General features: G+C 37.9%; 1 long non-coding RNA gene across 3 annotated transcripts in view; it reads right to left on the bottom strand.

The window, feature by feature from the left end:
- The window catches only part of LOC309499033, a 41066-nt gene extending 14251 nt beyond the window's left edge, over positions 1-26815 (bottom strand). The window contains exons 1-3 of one of the 3 annotated variants that reach the window (XR_014206100.1): positions 25579-26815; positions 23640-23714; positions 7675-7765 (exon numbers count right to left, since the gene is read on the bottom strand). This is a non-coding gene — a long non-coding RNA (uncharacterized lncRNA). The other 2 variants (XR_014206101.1, XR_014206102.1) reach the window with 2 other exon arrangements.
- Positions 26816-27634: the final 819 nt, after the last annotated feature.

The raw sequence follows: 27634 nt of genomic DNA, 5'->3' as shown, positions 1-27634 counted from the left end.
ATGGACACACTGTATTAGAATTGAATAAAGGGACGATAATGTACCTGGGCTTCCTTTTTAAACACAACGAGTGCAGAAAGGAGCAGAGAAGGAGGGTTTGGAGGAAGCACCTGGCATTTTAGAAAATACAGGGGTGTGTGTGTGTGGTATTTGACAGTCATTTGAGGGACGAGTTGGCAGGGACCATCAGATTAACAGCAGATGCCTCTGCGACAAATCCGCAAGTCTTCGATTTAGATATAACTCGCATGTAAAATAAAGAGGTTTGAAATACATGTAGAATATGTCCTTGTCGTCCTGACGAGTTTGCTGGGATTGCGGTGCCGCCTGTAGTGGTGGACATAGTCACGCACAGCTTTAGATAATAATCAGAAAATAATTTTTGCCTGTGATGTCTCAAAATGAGAAGAGGAAAAGTATGTGGGAAGGGGAGAATGAGAAATGCAAAGATGAAGATTTGTGCCCCGCTGAACATTATGCTGTTTTAGCATGTAAACCCTGAGCCAATCAAAAATGATGTTCTTGAAGCATTTAGGGATGGCAGACCAAATCAGCATGAAATCACAAGGCTGCATTACTTACACACTGTAATATTATAAATAAACCATATTCACGTTTATAAAAAATAAAATAAGCCAACAAATCGGTTCATTCTTTGTCATTTAATTGTTCAATGTGTGCAATATTTGATTGACATCCAAATAGTCTCTGCACTGTTAATGAGAGCAATATTAAAAATCATATTAATCTCACATTTTAGTATTACTATAATGCCCAAATTACAATGCAACCATAACACATTCAATTAAAAAAAAGAAATTCACTTACTGAAATGCATTTACTGCACAATTCTTATTTTAAAGGAAAGCCAGTTCACTGTGGAACAAATATTGTTTAAGTTTTTTACAAATATTATATAATCTTTACAATTTAAATTGTAAAGTCATCAGTTTCACTCATAATTTCCCATCAGAGTGATCAGTGATGGATTGACTGATGCCGCTCAAGTAGGAATTCCAGACGGAAGTCATCGCAGGTTGCCGGAGAGAGAACTGTCCCCTGCCTTTTGGATACAGATTGCAGCCATTATCAGGACAATTTCCCAGGTGGAGAAAAGCATCAGAGGAGTCTGGGATAACGTTGAATAAGAATCACAGATGGGGATGTGTTTGTTGGGGTGGGGTGGTGGGATCTTCAATTTTATATGCAATTGTCATTGTCTGCTGCAGACTTTCCCTTTCTGCAACTTTTATTTCGTAAAAGCCATCACTGCCAGGATCCGAAACAGGTCATTGGGTGCCTTCACAATTTAGAGGGCATTCTTGTGTGTTACTTCTAATATGTGACATATGATTTACCAAATCCACAGATGGAGAGGAAATTCCAGGTATCAGACATATTTGATATAAAGTAAATAGAGTACAGAGAGTAAGAGGAAATAACAAAACAAGCTCAGACGGGGTTTGATGACACATACAAATCTGTCGTTGTGTTTCTTCACACATTCTTTACACTAAGCTATATTTTCCTAAGGTATAGTCTGTGCCTTTGACAATCATGTATGGACCTCTCTCTGTCTCTCTTTCTTTATCTCTCTCACACACACACACACACACACACACACACACACACAAATGGGCAAACACTGTCACTTGCTGCTGAGAGTCCAATCAAGCATTTGAATGCAGTGACACATTCATTTTTTTTTCCCGAAATGACAACATTTATTCATCAGGGAGAGAGAAATTTCATTCAAAGACCCCACACTGCTCTGCCAGGGTCGGTCTGGCCCTGTTAATTGATTGCTTCTCACTAACAAGGCTGTAAAGTCCTCCATTGTGCACCTCTTCCTCTATGCTAATGAAGTCCAAACACAACACGCTCTTTCTTTCGTTTCCTCTCCGCATCCCCCTTCCTCTCTTTCTCTCTCCAATAGGAGGTTTTGATGTGAAGATGCTATGACAGGCTTGCTCTCTTTCTCTCTCTGCAGCTGGCACGAAAGATGTGATAGGAGCCAGGACCAGGAAGCAGTAATGGGATCATGGGAGAGTGATTGCAAACACATACACACCTCCAAGTTTCCCCTCACACTCCCCCTAATGAGGGGTAAAGGGACAATATCGTCATTGTTCCCCCCATGTTTGGGAACCTCGGGCCAAGAACAATTGCTGTTTACCCAAGCAGTAGCGAAAGTCCTCGCTGTGTCCGTTAATTAATCGGAGGGCTCCTGATTAAGTCTGCTCTAAACACCCAACTCAAAACTACCTTTCACATCCAGTCATTAGAGATGAGGGATTATCGGTAGCGCTTCCTGCCGCTTTCATTTAGTTTTTACACCATCCACCGTTTTCTATTCCTATTTGTAGCGCACGCACACACACACACACCTGTACTCTCATTGTCTGTAAGAGCACTCATTTCCTTGATTTATCAACAAAATACAAAGGCTGAGGCAGAGATACAAAAGTGAAAAAGGGATAAATTATTAATTAAATAAATAAACCAGCAGTAATAATAATAAATGTATTACTATTATTACTAATACTAATTATTATTAAATGTCAATTTTGCTATGAAATATTTTTTTTGTGAATTTGTAAGGTCGGAAAGTAGCAATAATTATCATATAATTAATGCATAAGTAAATGTACATGTTTTTTATTGAAATTGCATTCAGAGCAATTAAATGCCATTACAAAAGATGTGGAAGTCCCACCGTAACATCTTCTCCATGCACATTTGTATTGGTGAAGTCACCCTCTCGTTTACCATCATATATCTCGATACTACAATCGATAAGCAAAGCACCATCATGAATATGTGCAATTAGGCAGGGCTGGTGAGATTTTTCCGACGTATGGGATGTGACATTTGTAGGGCAGAAGCACAGATCAGCATAAGCGAGAGTGACAAATGCCTAATCCCTTCCTCCACATTTCAACATTTTTCAGGTCTATCGGAATACGCGCTTACATACACACACCTACACCGCATATTCACACATTTGAATTCCCGGATCAACACGCCTCAGCTGTGGTCATACGGTGTCATGGATATGAACAACACCACCAGAGCAAGAACAAGAGGAGACTTCTTAATGGATCGTGAAGATTTGTCAGAGTGCATGTGCTCTGTATACCAAGGCCGTTCTGTATGGAAATCACACAATTTTTGAAACAGTTTGTGTGACAGAGTGAGTCTCAAGGATAATCAATTTGTGAGTTATTGAGAGGAAAAAACATGCAATGCATATACAGTTATATTCACACACCACAAAGAAAAAAGCTAAATGATAGACAAAACCATCCTTGGAGCTTTTTCCCTAAAACCATGTGAATCCAGTGAAAATAGATTATGTGTTCACTATACTTTTAGCTGTCAAATCACTGGCAATCCTCGCCAATTCATCACATACCTACTTCAGTTGAAGTCTGCAACCAGGCATTTTACATGAAAACATGCAAAAGAAAATTCTATTTTATTTCTCAAAAGTAAGCAATACAATATTTCCAGGAAATTACTGTTCGCTGTAGTGCACTTAAATAAATATATATTAGGAAATGGCCACATATGACTACATAAATATGCGCTTTATACACGTATATCTCAATCACACACACACACACACACTCTCAGGCAGACTGGTTTTATTCAGGTGTGGGTGTTTAATTTAGCTGAGAGACGTCTGTGAACCCTATAATACGGTTCAGGTCTGAATCCTCTTGGAAAATCATCAACCCATAATCCTTTACATTGTGGCGCATTCAAATGAGGTGCTGGAACTCCCACTAACGCAGTGTAGCAGCGACGGTTAATTTACACGCGCACATACACTGAAACAGAAATTGTTACAACCCCCACACACATACTGTATATAGTTACAAAATATGAGTAAAGCGCACACACACACCTGCATGTAACGTGGCACATTGCACGAGCTCCTCCTTGCAAACCTCTTCCCCCAACTAGCTACCACACACATCATGTCACACACACACACGGCGCATGGCGAGGCGTCGCTCACACCACCCAGGAAATTAACTTGACATTTTATGGCTACCACAGAGGAAAAAAAATATGGAAGGAAAGAAGAAAAAAAACAAAGCGTACCAAAGGCACAGATAACATAAACCCTCTCCCGAGCCTCGCCATCATATTCGCCAGGATTTTCACCGATCTGCAATGCAGACGGCACGGGGTGGCCACAGAAAATGAGCTTTTCCGTCCTCGCCCGCCTTCCTCCGGAGACGACGGCTGTCTCTCTCTCTCACTCTTTCTCTCCCTCGACAAATGCTTCCTGTCTATTTTCATATCCAATTCAGTTGGTCCCATTGGCACGGTTCTGCCTGATGTGAGGTTAGCAAAATGAAATAAATAGAAACGGGACAATCTCACCTCAGTCTAAGCTCCCAATTAAAATGATACAGCCGCCCATGTCAGAGAACGAGAGCGCATTGAAATGGGGAAGGAGAGTTGCTTTGTGGCCGCTTGGATTTATTTTTTCGTATATGCGTGTGCATGCTGGACGGAGCCATATTGTCATTGCGACTCTTCCTGCATGCACACACACACACACACTTTTCTTTTCCATTTCTTTGACACAATATAGCACAATAAATCTCTGCTATAGTACAAAATAGCAAAATATTGCAAAAAAAAAAAAACTGTGTATATTTGCATCCTCACACATGATGTACATATGAAAGTGCGTTTCTAAGAGGTGCAACGGCTTAAAGCCGTTGGGTCAGCGTTCGCTGTCATAACCTCAAAGAAAAGATTCAAACACACCCTTGCATAAAGAGTCCAAATTAATGTATCTCAGGATGCTGAGTGCATGGACACACAAACCTGTGCACACACGCACACACACACACACACACACACGTGTGCTTGTCTGATTTCGGTGCATCTCTCTGTGGCTGGGTCCTGCTCTATTAGACATGCAGGAATGTTAACATCATTATGCATTATTCTGAGTGTCTGTCTGTGCCTTCACACCCCCCTCCTCTCTCTCTTTCTCTCTCTCCATTCGCCATATTGTGTCTGAGGAGAGGCCCAGACATGTGTGTGCCACAGACTAACGCAGTATTGTGTCTCCTGTCTGGGGATGGGCATTATTTTAACGGCCTTTCATGTGCTGGTGCACACAAATCACTGATCTTTTTGGAAATGGAAGAAGTGGCAAACACACGCATACGGACAACCACACCCACTCACACACATATAGAAATTGTATTAATGCTCCACAGATGCCTTGCAAATAACGCCCAGGTTAGGTTGCCGCATATCTAAACAAAAGCACAACGTGTGTATGCGATATAACCTACAAAAACTGTGAAGAAAGAAAGAAAGAAAGAAAGAAAGAAAGAAAGAAAGAAAGAAAGAAAGAAAGAAAGAAAGAAAGAAAGAAAGAATTTTTAATGCTATATTTGGCGCTGAGCGGCTAAAGTGATATTACTGTCAAGAGAGTGTTTACTTATTATGCAGCTTCATTCAAAATGTAATCAGTTGTGACTATCATCAAGTCCCATTTTCAGACTGTTAATGGGGAGGGGCCGTTATATTTGCAAAATATCTCTTTGGCAATAATGAAAAGCCATTGAGACACTTATAAAATGTCATTAATTCTGATCAAGCTGAAGCACTGACCTCATTTTTTTCTTTTTAACCCAATATTTTATTATGCTGAAAAAAAGGCATTTTGAAATTCCACAGCCTAGATTTTAGGGGAAGAAATAAATTATTTATTAATCATTTCTTCAATTAAATCTCTGTACCCCTATTTTCATCCTAATAACGAATGGTCTCGGGTTACGTTATCTAACACCTCTATGGATTATGCAAACTTATTTCATTGATATATTTTATAGTTAAATTGTCTGAAAATGCTACAGTGATATTTTATCATAATTTCTAAAGCATTGTGGTAAAAAAAAGAACAATACAACGGTGAAGTAGGTGATGAAGGTAGCAATAAGCAAAACTTATAGCTGAGAGCAAATCTCAGGTGATAAAGTGGATCCTTGTTTAAGATAAAACCATCTCTCGTGGGTGTGTGGGCGCAGTAGAATATATGTAGATTGAATAAAAAACAGGTTGGAGTGTTTATGCAAAGCATTTAAATTAATATGCATGATTTTTTTGTGTCTTTTAACCTCAAATCTGGCATTCCGGAGAAATTCTTAATACATTGTGCCCTGAGAATATATATATGTAAACATTCGGTGTATTTGCAGTGAAACTAGACTATAGCCTTTCCTCTGCCTCCCCTCTCAACTCCTCCCTCTTGCTGCTTGAAATCTGCATACATTTGCATGTCATTACCATGCGCATATTCTTTGTTCTGAGAGGGAAAGGAGGATGCGGTTTACAACCGCGTAGCACACCTCTGTTATGCGATCCGCTTGAAGATGCTTGTATATTTAATGAATGCAAAAATGCTTCATCATCTGTTGTCACGAAAGGCTAACTAGCTTTTTAAAAATGAGACCCCCCCCCCCCCCCCCCCGGGGTCAAAAAGATAAAAAAAATGGTTATATAACAAACTGAGCGCTGTAAATTGTGGAATGTGGGGATTGTTGAATAAAATATTAAAATGACTTTTCAAATGTAAAATATTTCTATTATTAATAAGACCTAAATCATTCAATGACATGCATGAATGTTTATTTTCACAAACTACACACGGCTATAGTGAAATGCACTTAAATTGCGTCCGAAGCGGATTTAATTTTACGACACCATATGCATTCAAACGTGTCACATAAAACACAGCGATACAGGACGTTTGATAAACAGCAGAAGCATGGGCTGGCATGCTGTAAACTGACATCTATTGTCCTTGTGGGCTCTTCGCTTTGTGCCGCAGCCAACTGTAATCATGCAAACGCAGGCGCCAGACTTCATTAGCTCCTCAGGGCCAACGCTAATCACACCACAGCAAGGCACAAGAGAGGAGGGGTCACAGAGTATGCAGAAAACAGCCGGGCATTGCCTGTGTGCTGCTGATATACATGTATAGTGTACTGATAGCATGCATGCTAGCACTGACTGCTTTTTTTTCCTAGCGTTTTTCTTATATCTGCAAACTTTGCTAGTCAGCTTTCCAGGTATGCAAATTCACAGTTTATAAAGTGAGACATTAAAATATGTAGTGGCTGGCTTTGAACCCTGCTTTGCTGGTCACCAGCATACGGTATGTTTTGATTGTTGGGACCAGCATGGGTTGCTGGTTTGCTGGTCACCAGGAGTGCTAGTGGAGCAGCTACACCAGCTCAGTATTGTTTGAGAACGGTATGACTATGCTGGTCCACCAGCTAGACCAGCACTATACAGGATCTAACCAGCCTGGACCAACATGGATTTTATGCTGGTTTACACTGGAATTTTCAGCAGGGAAGACATTTTATAATGTAATGAAAAAGACTGGAAAGTAAAGGTGCATCTGAAAAAGTAAGATAATAAAGTGCATGCTGTTAATGTTTATGTGCGTATTAAAGACTGTCTGTTCTGACAGAAATGATGAGAATCAAGACTTCTTGAGGCCAACATGCTATGTTGCAACTATACAAATCTGTCAGGTAAAATAACACCAATAATTGTACAAATATATTTATGGGCTGATGCAGCCAGATTTGTATTTGTTTTTACATTTGGATTCATCGGTGAACTCACCTCATGTTGGTTTATCATTTGATAACATTGATGCCAGGTCCCACATGCTCAATTCAAGTGGGTCAAGTAACGGTCACATTTTCATTCAGCCCTGCAACACACACACACACAAAAAAAGGAAATTTTGACTTTAAAATCACTAAACATGCACAATTTGTTTTACAGCGATTTGTTTTGATGACATAAATGAAGTAAGCATGTGCCATAAACCATAGTTCATGTGGTTTAATATTTAGCAAACAGTTCACAAAAAAAAAAATAGGAATTTTCCCCAATAGGAAAAGAGCTTATAAATCATACTAAGTGATGTTTTTTGAAAATGTAAAAATGCAGAAAGTTTTCTGTGATGAGTAGGCTTAGGGATAGGGTTAGTGTAAGGGGATGTAATATACAGTGTGTACTTTAAAAATCATTATGTCTATGGAAAGTCCCCATGGAACATAGAAACCCAATGTGTGTGTGTGTGTGTGTGTGTGTGTGTGTGTGTGTAGAGGTGATTTATGAGGACAGAAATGTGTATAATGACATGGGTATTACAATGTAAACATAGATTATGAGGACACTTCCTGTGTCCTAGTAAACCATATGGCTTAAAAACATACTAAACTGTTCTTTTGAAATTCAAAAAAAAAGCTGAACGTTTTCTGTGATGGTTTAGTGTAAGGGGATAGAAGATACAGTTTGTACAGTTTAAAAAAAACAACAACACTATGTAGAGTCCCCCTAAACCACATATTCAAGAATGTGCGCGTGTGTGTTAGTCCAGTACTGTGATGTTGCTGTGTCTATGGCATATGTGAATATGTGTTTATTTGAATGATAGTGAAGGAGGACAGAGTTAAAGCCAGGATGAAATCAAGTCTGCCCTCCACAGCTGTATAGGATATGATCTTTGGATGTCCAGAAAGACACTCTGCCCATGAGTTGCTGCAGCTGGTGTAACCAGCATTGCAGTTACCTTGAGGGGGTTCACCACTGGTGACTTTTCAGATGAAATGACTCTTTCTGTTTCAAACCATCCCTGTGTATGGGAGAATTCTGGCAGAGGCTGCCTGTCACCTCAAAGTATGTCTCTGGCCAGCAGAGCCCGAGATCTCTGCAGCTATGCATTCCCTAGTGAAACACACACACAACACACACACAAACTGCTCTGCTCTACTGTCGCACTGGTCCAGAGCATAACATTATATTTATTTTTGCACATATACATTATTGTGTGCGAACAGCTCTGTAGTTTGCAGATGCTGAAAGCTTAACATGAAGCTTTTGAATGGTTTTCTGATATGTGTAGCAAGAAGTAAACATGCAAAGTAACACATCTTCTACAGATACTGCCGGAGGGCTGCAGCTTTTCAAGCCAAATGTGTATATTTATCCATCAGTAGTTGTAGCTTTTATGCAATTGAAATGCGTAATATGCATTTTTAGCATTATATTCCTTAGCCTGAGAGATAACCGTTTAGCTCAATTCAAAGATTGTTGTTTTTTATTACACTACAACACATTAAGGAAGACTCCCCTGAACCTATAGGTTTCAAAAAAGCTTCTTTTTTTTTCTTCTTTTTTTTAACCTATGCAGTGTGTGTTATCTCCAGAAACTCTCAAAGAGTGGTGTAGGGCCATGTCCACATAAAGGTAGTATTCTCCTGACACATGTCAGAGGCAGAGTGACAGCTGTCAGCTTTTATTAAGCCTCTGTGTTCGTATGGCTTGAGCTTTTGACTTAGTCACTGCTGCTACAATGCACAATGCATTTTTTTCACATGGGCTAATAATATTTTATTAAATTTTCTGTTGGTACCTATGAGTAACAGTGGTTTTTGAGACTTTTAATCCCATCTCATTATATGCCTTTACAAGATTTAAAAGATGTTTATTAGCACATAAAGACATCTCACATCATAAACCCTTAGAGGACTTAGATGTTAATTATAGCATTACAATATCTCATGGTTCAATCACATGATTAATAGCTGACCGTTGTTTGGCTATTATATTCTATGAGTCAGTCTTGACAGCTTGTGTGCTGAAAAGCAAATGTATAAGGCAAAAACAAAAAGCAAATTCCAATCAGAAAATAGAAATTTATTTTAAAAAAGAAAAAAGAAAAAGCACATCAATCATTGCTTTCGCAAAATACAATACAATAAAAGAAATGACAGCATTTTGTTTCATTTGTGAGGATGTTATCTCTTGGATCCCCAAATGTTATAGTTTAAGGTTTCTGTATACAATAACAAAATATAAGCTTCAAATCGATCACATAATAGCACATTTCATATAAAGGAAAGTTACTGTATATATACATTTTGAACATCACAAGCTGTTGTTTTTCAAAGCATTTTGAAAACGAACACCTTCTGGTTCTAGAGAGCAGATAGCAATAATTAAGCCGAGCAGCTACGCTAAAAAGCTAAGAGTCTCTATGTGCTTGTATCGCCTGCAGTACAGGGAAACCAAGGTCCATTTTAGCGCTTGATGTTGGCAGTGTTTGAGTCGTCCCCATCCCCCACACCCCCTCTCTCCACACCCTCAGCGTCTGCACTCACTGGATCCCTCTGCCAACACCTCAGTCCTGACAATCAGTGGCTACTGGACTATATATGAAGGCCGACTGCTCTAGCATGGAGCCAGGTATGATTCCCCAGCTGACAGTCTGCATCACATCTGATGGCTGAGAAGCAAGAGCTCTCTCTCTCTCTCTCTCTAACACACACACATAGCCGTATATGGATCATGACCAGCTACAAACAAAAACACTTAGGAACGATCATGCATACAGGCGTTCACAAACACAGTCCACACATTCTAGTGTTTGGTTAAAAATACGTCTATGGGGAAAAACTAAGATTAAGATATGTTTTGGTCAATCCAATCACAAGTGGACGACGCTAAATATAGCTGTAAACTGGGCCTAAAATGTTTTAAGCTTGACCACTTTCGACCACTTCCAGAGGTAGATGAAACCACATTAAATTGGATTGCTTTTATAGTGTAGATGTTCAGGTAGTCGAATGCGTTCGAACAGCCAAAAACACCCAATATGTGAGCATTGAGGGACTTCTTGTGAGAAGGCACAGCAAAACAACTGCATTGTACCAAAACACACAGGTTATGGTCGAAATCGTTGCTGCTTTCTTTATCCTTTTCAGTCATTCAGTATACGGCACTCCAGCAAAAGTGATGTAGAACATGATAAAATAAGAGGGGAGTGTCTCCAGGAAACCTGAACGGAAGTAGTTACAGGAGATGAATTTGAATCGCATCCTAATACCAGGTGGAAACAGGGTCTTAGAGTCTCAAACGACATTTCAATTGAAAAAAAAAAGAAAAAAAAATCAGTCCAGCTGTGGATAATGCTTTGTTCGGCCATGTGGCACAAAACGGTTGAGACTATGTGAATGATTGTTGCCTATTGTCTTTATTGTTGTCCTTTTTTCGTCTACGCCACCAATCCTTACGCTTTCTTATCTCATTTCTCAACACGTTTAGTACAGGAGATACTCTCGTTTCCTCCCATTAACCACTGACAGGCTGAATCTAAAACATGCAGGAATTTAATTAAATTCGGCCGGCTCTCATAACGGCGGTCTAGAAGTGGGGGGGGGTGAGGTGGAGGTAGGTTGCACACATCAGGTATAAGTGTGTATGTGTGGGTGGGTGCGAGAGGGAGGGAGTTTTGCTGACACCTCTGTTGCCCACTTTCACGCTAATTAACACTTCTCAGATATACCCGCTGACGGTAGTCTAAATGACAGGCTCAAGAGGACATTTGCGCGGACCTTTCGTCTCTGAACAATCCGAGCAGATAAAGGTGCGCGCAATACTTGCAACAAACGTGTGTGCGGGAGTATAATACATACACATGCACAAATACCTAACTGACAGCAACAAATGCACATGAAACGGATCTTCACTGATGCCGCCTCATTATACCACCCCATCTGTAGAAGTCATGCAGTAACTCTACCCGAACCAGGATAACACAGGACCATGGCGGTGTGATTCATGTAACTGTCCGTTCTCCATGAGAATGCCTCACTGCCACTCGGCACTATAATATCATGTCTTTTTGATACTTTCCTCCACACTAAATTCAAAGGACTCTAAAGAAGCCCATCACTCTATGACACCCGATGTCAGTCCTGCTGATGGATGCACGTTGCACATTGACATAATCTTAGCTTGGCCTTCTATTATTAGTATTTATTTTATCCCGTTGGATGGCTGATCACCATAAATGGGAAGCGCTATATTCTCTAAGTAAACCTATATCTAATTTCAGATTGAATATATTTGCAGGTAGAACACGCATGCGGCATTATGCAAGGCTCCTATGCCAGCGTTCTATATGTTTTTGTGCGTCTATAAGGGGGTGATATACAAAAGAGGTAAGCATTAAGAGTCATTTCTAGCACTCCTGCCTCGGCAGTGCCAAGAGGACGCGCGGAGATGAAAGGTAATGCAAATGGAAGTGTCATATAGCGAGTTCCATTCCAGACAGCCACCTTTGAAATAATTAAGACCGTGGAATGGAGTGGAGCCGGAGTGAGGAATAGCTATTCCTCTGAGTGACTCCTTCTAAAGACAGCAAGACACCAGGCACAACACTGCTGTGCAAATGTTACGACAGAATCTCGATTCAAATGATTGTTAAATTTGCCAAAAGGGCATTTTAATGTTAATTTGATGATTAAAAACTATAATCTCCGTCAAAGGGGCGCCATTTTAAATTGTAACCTTTTTACAATAATCGAGATGGTCATTAAATGAAATCACATTCAACACAATCATATTGAAACATGTCAAAATGTGTTAAATACACAGGAATTGGCTTTCTTTTAACCTTAGCCAAGGGCCACAATTCCACATACAGTAGCAACTAAATATTCATCCGGAATTTTCTACTTGCACACGGCTAAAGATGAATACAAAGTGGGTGAAATGTGAATGATTCCATGCTGTGTTGGAATATGGCGCATGTGTTGTGCCGGATAAGTACATGGCTTGCCACAAGCAATTCACATATGTATCTGACAATAATGGGGCGGGTTTATGCATGCAAATGAGTTTCTTGAGTCGCATCTTGCCAGCGACGCTAGCTAATTTCCTAATTGGAGAGCGTGATTATGCGAACGCGGTGGCACCTTATTGGAACATGCGAGGTGGGCTTGTAATCAAGCGCGTGCCAGCGGACATTTTAGGTCTATCCTTTTCGCATGCTCACCACTGCTAAATTCTTTAAGATGGTGGCACCTTGAAGGAAATGCTACTGCGCTGACGGAGCCCAGCCCACCTCCTCCCTACCCAGAGTCTGCAATGCGATTCTGGGAAGATTGTGGGGCACCCTTCGCCTACCCCACCTGCATGATAAATTTTTAATTCCCACGTTACTAATAAGGATATTAAGCAGAGAGTCTGGAGCTTCCGCATATATGCATGAGTCCGCATGCATTACATTTGCATAGATTCAAGCGATTCAAATGTAAGTATGCGAACATGCAGCACTTCACTGTGCAACATTACTCGCATGTATGACAAATGCTGTCTTTGGATTGTAACCCATGTTTTTAGCCACACACACACACACACACACACACACACACACACACACACACACACACACACACACACACACACACACACACACACACACACACACACACACACACACACACACACACACACACGCACACACACACACACACACACACACACACACACAGCTCTGCTCAGATTTTCTGAAAAATTAGTTGGTACAAACCTAATTATTCTGATTTAATCCAAACTGATTATTACGGTCAAAGTGCTAATGGTTTTTCTGCACACAAACCCGCTATATAGCTGTGTTTTAACCGCATTATTCACTCCTGAAAGATTTCTAAAATATATCAATATATTCCTTTCAATATATTATTTAAAATTAAAATATACTATATAAAAATATACTGTATAGTAAAAATGATAATTTATGAGCAAATGTAACATTTAAATACATTACTTTTTTGTAAATCATATTGTCAAACTTCTCACTGACATGACATGCATCATTTAGGCTTTCATCTGTTTTGAGGGGTATTTGAGACGCAGTTATTGACTTATTTATAGCTCTAAGAATTTGCATAATCTAAATTCAGCAGTGAACAAACATGCTCAGTCAAACCGCAAATGCATGTAGTGTCAGCGCTGTTATTGGACAGATTACTTCTGGCTTAGAGGAAAAATATTACTCAATCTTGTACCATTTTATATCTGTCATTATCATGCAATGGAATATTTACAATTACACACATTACCAGGAACTATAGTAAATGAATTATGATGCCCAATGACGGATTTTGGACAAAAACAACAGTAGTGTTTCACAACAGATCAAATCAATAATTCAACCATTAAAAAAAAAAAACCCAAAAACCTCATACTGAACTGGTTTGGAAGTTAAGGTCAAGATAGGTCAAACTACTAAATGTGGTGTTCAATAGTGAAATATTGACATTTGCAATTACTCATTTTACTAAGGGTTATATATAACATATCAAAAGAAAACATTTTGACTTTTTTCAAATCACTGTACTGCTTCTAAATCTTAACACTGAAGTAAATTTGCTCCATGAATCATGCTGCGGGGTTGTTATTTTTTAACTAACATTTTGGCACTAGATCTGTCTGCTTTGAGATGTCAACGAGCTGTGCATTGACTCTGATAAATCAAGATTTCAGTGTGAGGTACCAGATTGTTTCTGCAGCCTTGAGAGAGTGATATACACAATTACACACAAATGCACGGCAAATAAGAATGCAAGCAGACATGCACACATACACTTTCGAGTGACAGTTCCACAAACACACACACAAAGGTACATTCAAGTGAAAGAATCTTCCACTCACTAATACACACAAACACACACATATATGGAACCTATCCTGCTTTTGCACATTGCCATCATACGCATGTGAGATCACCCCCTTGTTGCCACAGCGACTCCAACCAGCGGGAACAACATTGTTCATGTGACCTGGTCGAGAAAAGGCGGGTCTACAGGATGCTCTGTGCCAACATGTATCTGCTTGTTTAACATCTCAGCACATTTTAAGGCACATTATTCCTTCAGTTTGAAGGAAGTAAACTTACACATGAACACGAAAGCTTAGTGAATCACTTTTTAAGAAGTCAGTGGTGAGAAAGCAAGCTGCACTTGGTCCCATTACAACACTGTAAAAAGTATCAATATGAGGCATGTGCAACTAAATGTCACCATGTATCAAACTAAAATATTATTTGTGGGACATACAAACTGAGAAGTAAACCTGAAAATCAATCAATAAAAATCTAGCTAAGAAAATCTGAAATGTACAGAAGACTCTATCTATCTATCTATCTATCTATCTATCTATCTATCTATCTATCTATCTATCTATCTATCTATCTATCTATCTATCTATCTATCTATCTATCTATCTATCTATCTATCTTCAGTTTCTTGTTTCTTGCCCCACCTTGGTTGAATACATCTAGTTAAAGATGCCATTTACAACTGCATACACAATTATTTTCCCAAGTTTTCATCAAAGTGAAGAGAGAGCCTGGACTATTTGTTTGTAACAATCTAAGCATGGAACTGAGAAAACAAGTTAAAAACTAAACAGGCTAAGCATCCAATGATTAAGTATATTTTAAATTAGAGGACAACAAAATGTATTCAAGGAAATAAGCAGAAATGACAAACCATGTCAATTCACCAAATGCTAACAGTTCAACGAGCACAGTAATAAAGACAACTGTGCAGAAGCGCTGCAGTTTGTGACAGAGAACAGGCGGAGGTTGTGGAGTAGCCAAAAATATGAAGATTGCTTGCCCAATGAATACTGATAAGCTACCATGGTCACCATGGTTATAGTATTCAGCCAATTACAAGACAGCAATATGCCTCCACTGTCTAACACACACACACACACAATAGCAAACGGCTCATTCATAGAGCTGCAGGCAGCCGGCCTACTACATAAAAATTCATATTCAAAAGGAACCTTGGAGTTCACCTCAATCCAGGTCCTAAATCGTGTAAACAGGCTTAATATTTTAGTTTAAGCTCTGAGCGAGTACACTTTTGTGTGTTTTGCTCACTTCCATGAAACAAGAATTCTTTTTTTTTTCTTTTTTTTTTTTTTTTGATATCTCGCAGGAGTAAATCCTCACAAAAAATATATGATAAAAATAAATAATAATAAATGCAATATCCATGATGTATTTTTTATTTATAAGTTAGAGCGCTGGCTTATGTAGCGCTGTCTTCTTTATAGTATTACAAATTTTCTTAAAAAAAAAAAAACATGACCCATTTCTATCACTCAAAGCATGTGGTATAGCTGTAATGAAAGAGGTGATCTCAAATGATTTTCAAACATTCAGAACGACATTCAACCTTTCAACAGTACACATTAAATTGCAATGCGGACATTTTGAATAGATTGACTGTCAAGTCCTGGTGCATACAAAGCCAGCGCTGGATATGTAAAACGAGAGGACACATAACATTATCATAAGAGGAATTATGATGAGTTTGACTGGTGTGCTAAAAACAAAGTCTATGGTTTTGTGAGACGCTAAAATTAAACCTAACCCCCCCCTAAAAAAAAATACACACACCTTTGTTGTCTTTTTTGGAAATTTGAGAACTCAAAAGGCAAGGTGACAATGCATTTTCACAGTAGATTCTAGTAATTGCTTGTCAATATATATATATATATATATATATATATATATATATATATATATATATATATATTATTTTTTTTTGTAACAATTAATGCCCTGTTATAACAAGTATTCACAGACAAGAGTCTATAATAAAAATGCCTTGTCAGGCATTTAAATAAAGGTATATATGTATTTTCCCTCTTGCAATAGGCCTATATTTAATGCACATTTATATCTTATCCAATTTATCCCATTTATCTGTAACATCATAATTTTTTTTTTTTTAACTAAACTATAAATATAATAATTATAAAAACAATACATTTGAATGCATGAATTTCTTTATTTTATAATTGTTGTTGGCTAAATATTAAAAATAATAATTTAGTTTAAAATGTATTTAAAGCTATTGGCTATTTCTTATATTAACCATTTGAATAACATTACAATTCCACTGTGTTAACAATATTACTGAAATGATCCTTTATAAGAGAATATGTGTTAAGGGTTAAACAATTTAGTCATTGTAGGCCTCTAAAAATATCTCATTTAATCTTCAACTAACCTGCATTAGGGCTCTAAAAAATAGGCTACCTTATTTTTTAACCGACCCTGAATAAATTCATAATAGAGTTGACCTATATTAAAAGTATGCTGCAAAGAATAAATACAGCAGGCCCATAATAAGAGGCCGTTAAGCCAAAAAAAAAAAAAAAAAAAAAAACCTCACACATGCCAAGTTCAAATACAAGCGCTTTGAGGACAATAGTGGTGATGTCATGTTTTAACGCGGTCTGCAGCATATGCTTCAAAACTTCAAGCTCAATACGCCACTTCTTTTACATACACACGCCTTATTCCCACACTTATTCAGCTCAGCAGAGGCAGCGTATATAGCTATGATGCCTGTGAGATATTCACAGCCGTTAGGCTACTGTTCCTGCTTTGGGGCCCGCGTCTGCTGAGGCTGGGAACGGTCGCCACTTTCTAAAGGGATGCAGATGAGTCGGGTGCACTTGACATCTTTTCATGACCCATGTCGCCCCCAGCCCCCCCCAGCCCGCCGGCGCTGTCTGTCATATTCTGGATAGGGCCGTGGCATTGCCACTTGCCCTCGAGCGTGGGAATGGGAGCGTCCAGTCGTTCACATCTACTGCGCTCCGTTTAACGGAATCAATTAAGGAGGACCGACCCCCTCGCTCCCCATGTGCCCACCCCTTTTCATTTTTGTCAGCTCTTTCTATATGTCCTAATTATTTCTGTTTGGGATGCCAGCGCCGTTTCCTGGCCAAAGGCGACCGAGCTGAAATAAATAGTGAGCACGTGGGTTCCTCTCTCTTCACGTGTCAATTTTCAGTAAATTGGTGAGATCATATAAACTCGAATATTATTAATTTAATCCCTGCGCGTCAATTAATTTATTCTGTTGAGTAAAACAATACTTCCTTAGGGAAAAACGAAGCTGACTTTTTTGGTTTGCATTTTTTTTTGCGCGCGAGCGATGAATAGAAAAAGCATATCCTACTTTTCAAAGCAACATAATAGGCTATTAAATGAAGCCTAAACAAATAAATAATAAAAACCCAAAATTCTGTCTGACATTGTGTGTAGCTATCAGCTCTCCAAAGGTATTGACACATATAATACACCCTAACACATTTTCTTTTTGTAGCCTAAATGTATCTTCGTGTCATTAGGCATCCAGAGTTTTCGATGATCCAGGAGGCAGTTTTTACTTTCGGTTATCTAGCTTTATGAAGTGCAAAATACTCATACAGCTAGATAACCAAAGATAACAACTCGCTTCCAATTCCACAACAGTAATCCCCGGATACCTCCGTGTCTTGTGTAAGAATAAATCCAAGTGGAGAAGTTGCTAAAAACACAATAAAAACAGGCACGGGACTTCACAATTGTCATTTGTAGTTCTTAAAAAGTAGGTGTGCTCGCAAGAAAAATAAATGACAGTTTCTTCACAGGGTAATGAGAATCAAAACGGAAGCTATAATCCATTTGACATCGGAGCAGTTAACGTTAAAACAATATGAGAGTTGGAGTGAGGGAGCCTGTCGAATAAGAAGCAGTCATCCTCGCACAGGCCATCATTTGCATTGCAAATTACCTCCCAATCTCACAAAAGGCTCCTTTGGCTCTATTAAATCGTGGCAGCAGCGATAGATATCCCACGGAACCAGCAGCGAGATTATACAAAGAAAGAAAAAAAAATCCGATTCCAGAGGAAAAAAGTGCACACGGAAATAACATCGCGTTTGTTTCGGCACTGAATGGAGAGATCTCTCTCTTATTTTTGGCCGAGTGGTGGCAGGTTGTCCGTGCACGGAGGAGATCGGTAATGCCACAGATCCCTGAGAGCTGCTATGAGAGAGACGAGAGGAGGATTGTGTTGCTGCTGCCAGCGGTCTGAGAGAGGGAACAGGGCCACATCTCGAGGAGTGGGGGGGCGGAGGGGGTAAGCGGGGGGGGACGGGCTTCCAGTACCAAAATATGGACCAGCCAGAGAAGGTCAAAGGTCTCGGACCACGGGAGTGCAAGGCGATGATAATGATGATGATGATGATGATGAGGATGATGATGTCATTAGAAATCTCCAGAGTGCGTTTGTTCCCCTCGTGCAGGTTGAAGCTGCGATCCTGCACGCACTATTTCTGAACGCATAATGCATTTTCAACGACGAGCATAGGCTACTTGACGGAAATATTTCAGAGGCAATGCCAATATCACCCTCGATCACGAGGATTTTAGATTGTGCGACTGACTAGATGGAAAATGCTCGCCAGCGACACAAGGAGTCTTGCGATCATTCCTCTGGCATTGACAGACAACACGCAAAGGTATGTTTAGCAGAATATAGCAGATCGCACTATAGACAGAGTACGCTGATTTCCATCGTTAGTAGATGTTGATGCCCTCATTTTCTGACCACTGATATCAGAATCTTTATTTTTTTCAATTGATTACATATTCACGTGGACTTTCTGGTCCACAAGAACTGTAATTGAGTGCAAGTATAAGTGGATAACAAACAAATCATTCAAAACGTGATGCTGACTTTCCAGCATCTGTGTGGGTTTCAGAATGTGGGACTCACAGTACATCTCTCTCTCTCTCTCTCTCTCTCTCTCTCTCTCTCTCTCTCTCTCTCTCTCTCTCTCTCTATGTGTGTTTGCAAAGCTGCAGAACATATGCAATAAAATTATCTATATCACTTATCTTATAAAATGTGTCTTCATTTATTTTTTCCACTCACTGAATAAGCTATTTGAGCCACTTGTCACAATATGGATGTCAGCACAGAAGGTGTTCTAGGCCTACAGGATCTCTCGCCTTTTAGGTCTCTAATTTTGGCCTTGCTTAAGGTCAAAAGACAGATATCATTTGAATTAAATTTGATAGGATGGCTTTCTGACTGAATTGGTTTAGTTGACCCATGTCACAACAGCAGTTTTGAATCATTGGCCCAGGGTGAGACACATACTCTCAGCAACAGTTCATTTAAGTTTATAAAGGCAAAACTAATAGTTTGAAGTTGGAAAACTTAGACCTCATTTGTAAAACTCCTTGTTTAACATCATAGCATTATTCAGGCCTTATAGAGCTGTTGTACTGCCACAATGAATGAAACCATGAATAAGAATCAAAACATGCAAACACAAATGACAAACACAAAGCAAAGCTAAAATCATTAGGAACAAAACATTTGACTCTTTGCAATTTACAGCTCATCTATGACTAATGTAAGCATCAACACATTATGCATAAGAACATGTACACATGTAAAAGTTGTCTGCCTCTCCTGAAACAACAACAAAGATCTATTTGTGTTTCTTCTTCCAAAAATCTTAAAGAGGACTGATCAACATTACAGTGATTAAATTAGAATTAATGACAGCTCACTAACATCTCAGAAATTGGTGTGAGAGAAGATAAAATGTGTGATTGATGAATCACTGCCCGGAGAAGATACATCATATTTTCTATCCCAACATGCAAAATTAAATTCCCTTGCGCACAATGACAAGTTATGTCACTGTCACCCATACATGGCTATCACTGCATGAGACTTTGGCCTTGAGACCAGAGCTTTGTGTTAGATCAGTTCAAAGTGTGCTAACATGATATTGTTCTGCAATGGTTATTTTACCTCGAGAATAAATTGAAAAGCACAATTTTCCATTATGTGACATTTCTTTGTCAAAGTCTGTAATGCGACTAATAGCACTATATTATTCGTAATGGCCATAAAAAAGAAGGATGAGAAGTGTATCCAGATGTACTCACTTGAGCAAAGGTTTTTTTTTTATTATGCCGAAGCCGACGTGACCAGATGCAACTCCTGCTGTAGGTAAAGAAGCCGGCGTGCACGAGGAGCTTTCGGTTTAAAATTGCCGCTAATACTCAGTTGATTGCGCGTGCCTCAGCGGCTCTGATTCTCACAAGAGCGCAGTCCAAGCGCACGAGCACGACAGCTATACCGTATAAGCGAGAGCCAGTGAGAGGGGGAGAGAGGGAGGAAGGAGGGGTTGAGAAGTTTCCCATAACCTATTTGTCTGCAGTACCAAATAGAAAAGTGCACTGTTGAGCAGAGAAGGTCGGCATGTTTCCCCCCCCCCCTTTCTTTCCTTTTCTTTTTTTCATGAAGGGTGTTCGGGAGGGGGCAGTCCTCTCTGTGAAAGAAAGGACGTGCTCTGAAATTCAAACAAGTTCGCCAGGTCTTTTGTTGGACTTGAACTGAGGAGGCATTGTTCCTCTATTGGCGTGGACTAGCCCCAAGTTCCCAGACCAGGTTACGGATTGACTGCGGTAATGAATTTGCTCCGAGCGCTTCTTCCCAACACGTTTTGACTGACGGAACGCAATGGCAATCTGACACTGAGAGGACATCATTAGCTCGGAGAAAACTTGCACACCGATACGTAATGGCTTGTGAAGAAAAAGAAAAGAGAAAAAAAAGTGAAATCTTTACACTTTAAACTTACCATAACCTAAAAAGTGCGCGTGTACGCAGGCAGATAAGGCCATGCATGTTTAGGCCTAGGCTATACACGCAATAACATTTACAGTGTGAGAAAGAATTTTACAGTGAATTCTCGTTTGGGACTGTTAAAAAAAATAAAATATGATCAATAAGTTAAGACAACATGTGTTTTTACACTGATTTAACTCATCAAAATAATAAACAATTTTCAACTTTTTTATAAGTTATACAATATTCAATTCATTTTTTAAAGTCAGTTTAATGTAATGCAAGTTGAAATGACTTAAACATCTAAGTTGATTATACTTTAATTAAGGCAGCATCTTATTTTCACGTAGTGCAACGTCAACAAAATACTTTTTTAAACAATAGATGTATGCTTTATGCAAATGAATAAATAAACAATTATATTGTTTATGTTTTGTCAATGTCTCATCCGATGATGATCCTAACAAAAAGTGCAGTTGCTATAGTTACCTCATCTGACGAATGAGATTGCTGTTCGCCATAGCTTATTTAAATATACGGGCACTGGTTTGCTTCTAATCTAACTTTGAACATAGACCTAAAAATAGACATTTATTTGTAAGACCCTGATGCCAGACCTTTTGTTTTGACATTGTATGTTGGGGCTTCAAACCTTAATTAGGGGGCCAGACCCTCCGCCCAAACCCTCGCAAATTCACACAATGAATATCCGTAAATTATTATTTATAATTTTTATATTGTCATTATTGCAAAGCGTTTTATTGACCCTCGTTCAGATATTAAACATCTCTTCATTGGAGATTCTAAACGTTTCCAAATAATGTTGCTAATTCTTATTCCTCCACAGTTCTCAATTATTGCTATCACTTGTGTTTGACTAAAACGAATTCACGTTTCAATTTTACAACGAGGTCACGTCCAATGACGTAGCAAGCCTATCGGCTACGTGCAGCCATATTTAAATACATCAGGGAAATTAGCGCATCAAATATGCAAATACCCCAACATAGCCTTTCTTTCAGCGGTCGGAGTAATTTCCCCTCATCGGCTTCGAGGTGGCTTGTTTCTTTTTTTCGGAAGAATATGTAAGTTGCTGTTTTTTATTGAAAGGAAGCACCTTTCTTGAGCGTGAATACTGGACGATATTGCAGCAAAGAAGCGGAGCCATCATGCATAATGAGACGCCTACTCCGCCATTCTTACATCTTCACCGCAGTTGGTCCTTGCGTGTGTATAATTTTTAATATTGATGCATATTTAAAAGGTATATTTGAATTTCCTTTGCATTCATGATGGCTGTATTGTCTTTATTTCCATCGCATTTGGCAGTGTTTTGGCTCTTCGCGATGCGGATTTTATATTGTATAGGCTAAAGCATTGTCTCCATTATTGTACAATTTCAACCATTGAGTAGGTTTAACAACACTTCATAATGTGTTTTTTTCTTTCTTATTCATTCTTTAGGATCCGCCAATAGATACAAATATTATAAAATGCCCATTCAAAAGCATTATGAGCGAACAAAGACATTTGAACGGCTCAAACAAAAAGGCACAAAGAGCATTGTGCCATTAGCATATCATTAATTTAGAACATCTCTCATTCAGAAACAGTCGGTTAACAGATATACAGCCTATTAGACAAAGCAAATATTCGCATACAATTTGGAGACGTCTATACGAAATAAAATGAGTAAAGTAAAAATTATGTTTCTGTGCACCTAACAGTATAGTAATTAGAATAGAATACATTTTGGTGTACATTTTGTAAATTAATTCATAATTCAAAAAATAGCATCCTATATTTAGTTTTCTAGTTGCCTTAAACCACATAACTCGTCTGCAAAAAGAAAACATGAAATCATGAGGCAAATGCTTAGAAAATTAATTGACAAACGAAATCTATTGCTTTGAACTTGCCATTCACACAAACATCGTCGACCTCAAAACTTACCGCTAAAGTCATCATTAGGCCTAATATCCGTTTCCTATTAATATTATTGCGTTCACTTTCGAGACATGACTCTTTCCCATAACTTTTTTTGCGCAATCTTAGGCATCTCTCCTTCATAGTTCATCGTAAAGCGTCTGATCTTCATCTTGTAAACCTTTGCTCAACTGATCTGGCACCCAATAGAAGTGGTCAGACGAGCACGCGTAAAGATTTACTCCCAATGGGTCAACACACGTGCTCGCATGTTTTCCGCCTAAAACAAACTTAAGACAGCCTTGCAGCCTATACCTCTTTATACGAACAGACGTCAATGAGAGAAATAGGACTTACTTGGACTCTGTCTGTCCTCATCTTGGCGACTTCGTACGGTCCGAAGTTGTGTAGCACATGTGTGCTCTGCTGCGCCTGTTTGCAACACAGCAGGACCGCGATTACCATACTTATGCATATTTAAAACCTACAGAGAAAAGGGTTTCAAACTTTCCCACAGCTCCTATAAACTATAATGGGTGACAATGACTCACCACGTCTGGAATAATAACACACAATTATTGTGTGCCATTATTGGATAATGAAACCAATTTATTGTCTTATAATCTAAATATATTTTTTTGTTATTTTTACTGTACATTTCTTTTTTGCATTAAATTCTTAGCATTTGAAAGTTTTTTTTTTTTTTTTTTTTTTTTAGCAGCCATTGAGGAGTCTAGTATTAGTTAATATAAAATGAATAGGATACATGCTATATATATATATATATATATATAGCCCTATAGAGTCAGATTTCGACTTCGCGGAGAACTAAAAGGGATTTCAGAGCATTCATGATGACATCCCTTATATATATATATTAAAAAAGTATTTTAATAACTTTGAAACTGTTTACGATGCCCATAACAATTTACGTTTCACAACGAACAAAATAAATACAAATAAAATTGTAGGATTTCTGTATTCACTTCTCCCACACATTATCATTCGATATGACATATCGTTTTTTCCCCAATGTGTTCCTGTAAATCTACAATCTTGACTAGGCTGTTAATTAAAATATAAAATGAATAACATTCTTATTATAGATGTAGATAAAAAAGAGAGAATAACATATTTAGGGGCATTTTTCGCATCAAAAATACATCTGTAATCCAGCCTCTACCCTTACGAGTGTAAATTAGGCTATAGGAATATGAAAATATAAAAGGTCTATAGCGTCTAAACGAGCATTGTGGCTTATTTTTCATTCTCCACCTCATTTCTCTCTTTTTTGTTGTTGTTCTTTTTACATCATCAAAACTAAATATATAACTATCTATATAACTTATATAAGATATGATTAGAGAGTTGTTTAAGTCAATTAAACGTGTGATAGATAGAGAGACGCGGAGAGGCTGGTTTCCAGGTAGCCTAATACAAAGACATGCATGCTTTCTTTCCATTGTTTAGCGCTGCCGAATAATGTAGTGCACACCTCACGATTAACAGATATTTATAAATTAAGAATGACGGTGGGTATTTAGTATTTACAAATATTTTAAAAACTGAACAAAAAAATAAATAAAAAAACTTCAGGTTTCTCAAACTTCCCCCTTTCAACTAAGACTTCATTTATATTTTCCGTCTCCCACATGACAATTGATGAGGCTATCCCAATTTCTCTTAACGTGTAAGACAGCAATTTCCATGTTAAAGTATATTCTAAATTATATTCCAAGCCTTTTATAAATATTGCCTCAGCCATTGATTCTCTAGAAATTCATTCGAAGTAGCCTAAGATGCATTTCCGTAACACGCGGCGACATCTAGTGGTGCAATGCTCTAACGGAAACTGCTGCAGAAACAAATGGAACGATTTAAGTTGGACACGAGCGATAATTCCATGCCATACCATTCACAAATTAAAAGCAATTTATCATTATCATTATAATTATATTTGTTTATGCATAAGGTTTTCTTTTTTCTATAAAATCTTCCATCTAAGAGTTATCATAACGAATTGAGGCTACAACGATTTCAAATTGTAAGCAACTACTGAAGTTAATATAAATAAATATTCGCTTTCTTTAAATTATTGGAGTTTTGCGTCCATTTCTTTTCGTAGACACGTTTCAAAATTTTCTATATTTGGGAAATAAAATTCAGCACACACACATAGACTACGCAACAGTTTTCACACCATTTATCCAAATACTCGGTTTATGATAGATTACTTTGTTAAATCCGGTTATATTTTTGTCGGCCTCAATTATGAGTGATGACTAACAGCTCTTACTCTAAATGATATGCAGTGCTGCGAGGTTGTCGGACACCTGCATGGCAACTGGGGGAAATATGGAGGAAAGTCCTGCTCGTTCATTCTCTCCGCGTCCACTTAAGCCAGAGCCTTTAATAAAGCCAGGAAATGTGCTGGAAAACAAAGAGACATTTCAAAGTCTTACTTCTCTAAAAAGTCGCAGGCACTGATGGCCAATATGACAGATTAAATGCGTTATCAATATGATGCATTTATGAGCCTTAATGTTTTTTTTGTTTGTTTTTTTCATTGGAATGGTTTTCAAACTTCTAACACTATAATGTTGCCCATTCGATTTCATCTTCATAAAACAACGTTAAACTTACCATATTTACTTGATGTAGGCTAGTTAAAAACGCATTTAAGCCTCCTTTCTATTAAGCATAAAATGTCTTCGAGGTGTTTCGAAATTTGTATTGATTTTATATAGGGCCCTATATTTAAAAATTATATTTAGGCCTATTTATTATAATATTCATCTGGTAATTTAGTAATTTTCGATGAGCTATTATTGCCAAATCATCTGCAACAATGTAGCTAACAGAGGAATCAAAAATGACATATTGCATATGGCTGATTAAAAATGACCAAAGGCGTGTAACTTAAAAGCAACGTAGTTTTTCTTCTTCTTTTAATCCAGAGGAACTGCTATTGCATGTTTTCGTTCATTTTCTGCGGAAAGCCACCTTTGAATCTTGAAGCGAAATTAATTTTCAATTATGTCTGGAGTCAGAACGAGCTTATTAGGATCTGTTATTTAAAAATAATAATAATAAAAAATAAAATAAAATTATTATTTTGAATCATGGGAAGTTTCACAGCGTTCAAATGTTTAATCGAATTTGGGATGGGTTTATCAAAATACGTTTTACAAAACGTTTTTTTTTTTTTTTTGCTCAACTAACCACTCATAGGACTACATGTTAATGTATTAATTGTGTATGTGTTTGGAAAACCGCTGTTATTAATTGTTCATATAATCTAAACTTCAAAGCAAGATTTACTTGGCAGGCAATGTAAACTGCTAATTCTTTCACAGTAAAAGTGCGCCTTTGATTGATTCTCTTTCTTTCGTTTGTGTTTATACAATGTTTTTTTTGAAAGATTTCTGAAAGTGTGATTTAAATGAGAAAATCTTCTGTCATGCTGCATATAAAGAAAACAGAATGCCTGACGAAAACCTGTTGATTAAACGTTGAAATAATCTTTGTTGTGACTTTCTTCTCGATCATTACAGACTTTCAAAAACACTTACATTTTAGATATAACATGTTATGTTTTATATACGACTACTTATATATATATATATATATATATATATATATATATATATATATATATATATATATATATATATATATATACATACATACATGCATATATATACATATATATATAGGCTATATAAACCAGGTGTTAACGTTAGAGAATGCATACAGGGAATATACTGTCCTTATATCTGATAAGAATATATGTGATGAAAATGGCCTCTTTTATGCACTACAAATGTTATAGCCTATTTTGAGGCCAACAGCAATTAAAGATAAAATAGCCTAGCTAGAAATCTCTTAAATGCAATCAAAACAAATAGCATATACAATTAAAATCCAATACAAATAAAATGCACATTCAAATGAAAGCCTAATCGAAGAGTATGAATGTGTAGTCTATGCCGAATTTGTGCAGTAGCCTATAAATATCGTTTAAAGCAACTGACAGTGATTAGTTCGGTAAGCGTGTGAATGCAATCAAATAAAGGAGGTCATAATATTTTAAAATATGAACAATGGTGACATCTTGTGGCCAAAGGGATTCATTGTCTCTTCAACACCCTATGCTGTTTCCACAATAATGCAATTCATTTGCATTGGGTCACCTCAGATCTGAATTTTTTCCCTTATTTTTATACAATAGGCCTATTTAAAGATTAGTCGACACATATTTTAAATCTATAGCCTAGTCTATTACAAATTTACTAATACACAGGGTAGGCTATATGTTAGCTTTTTGGTTGGAATTTAAATAACAAACATAT

The sequence above is a fragment of the Leuciscus leuciscus genome (genome assembly GCF_965113295.1).
Source record: "Leuciscus leuciscus genome assembly, chromosome: 5".
Taxonomy (NCBI): Eukaryota; Metazoa; Chordata; class Actinopteri; order Cypriniformes; family Leuciscidae; genus Leuciscus; species Leuciscus leuciscus.
This window is presented reverse-complemented; position numbering and strand designations above follow the sequence as displayed.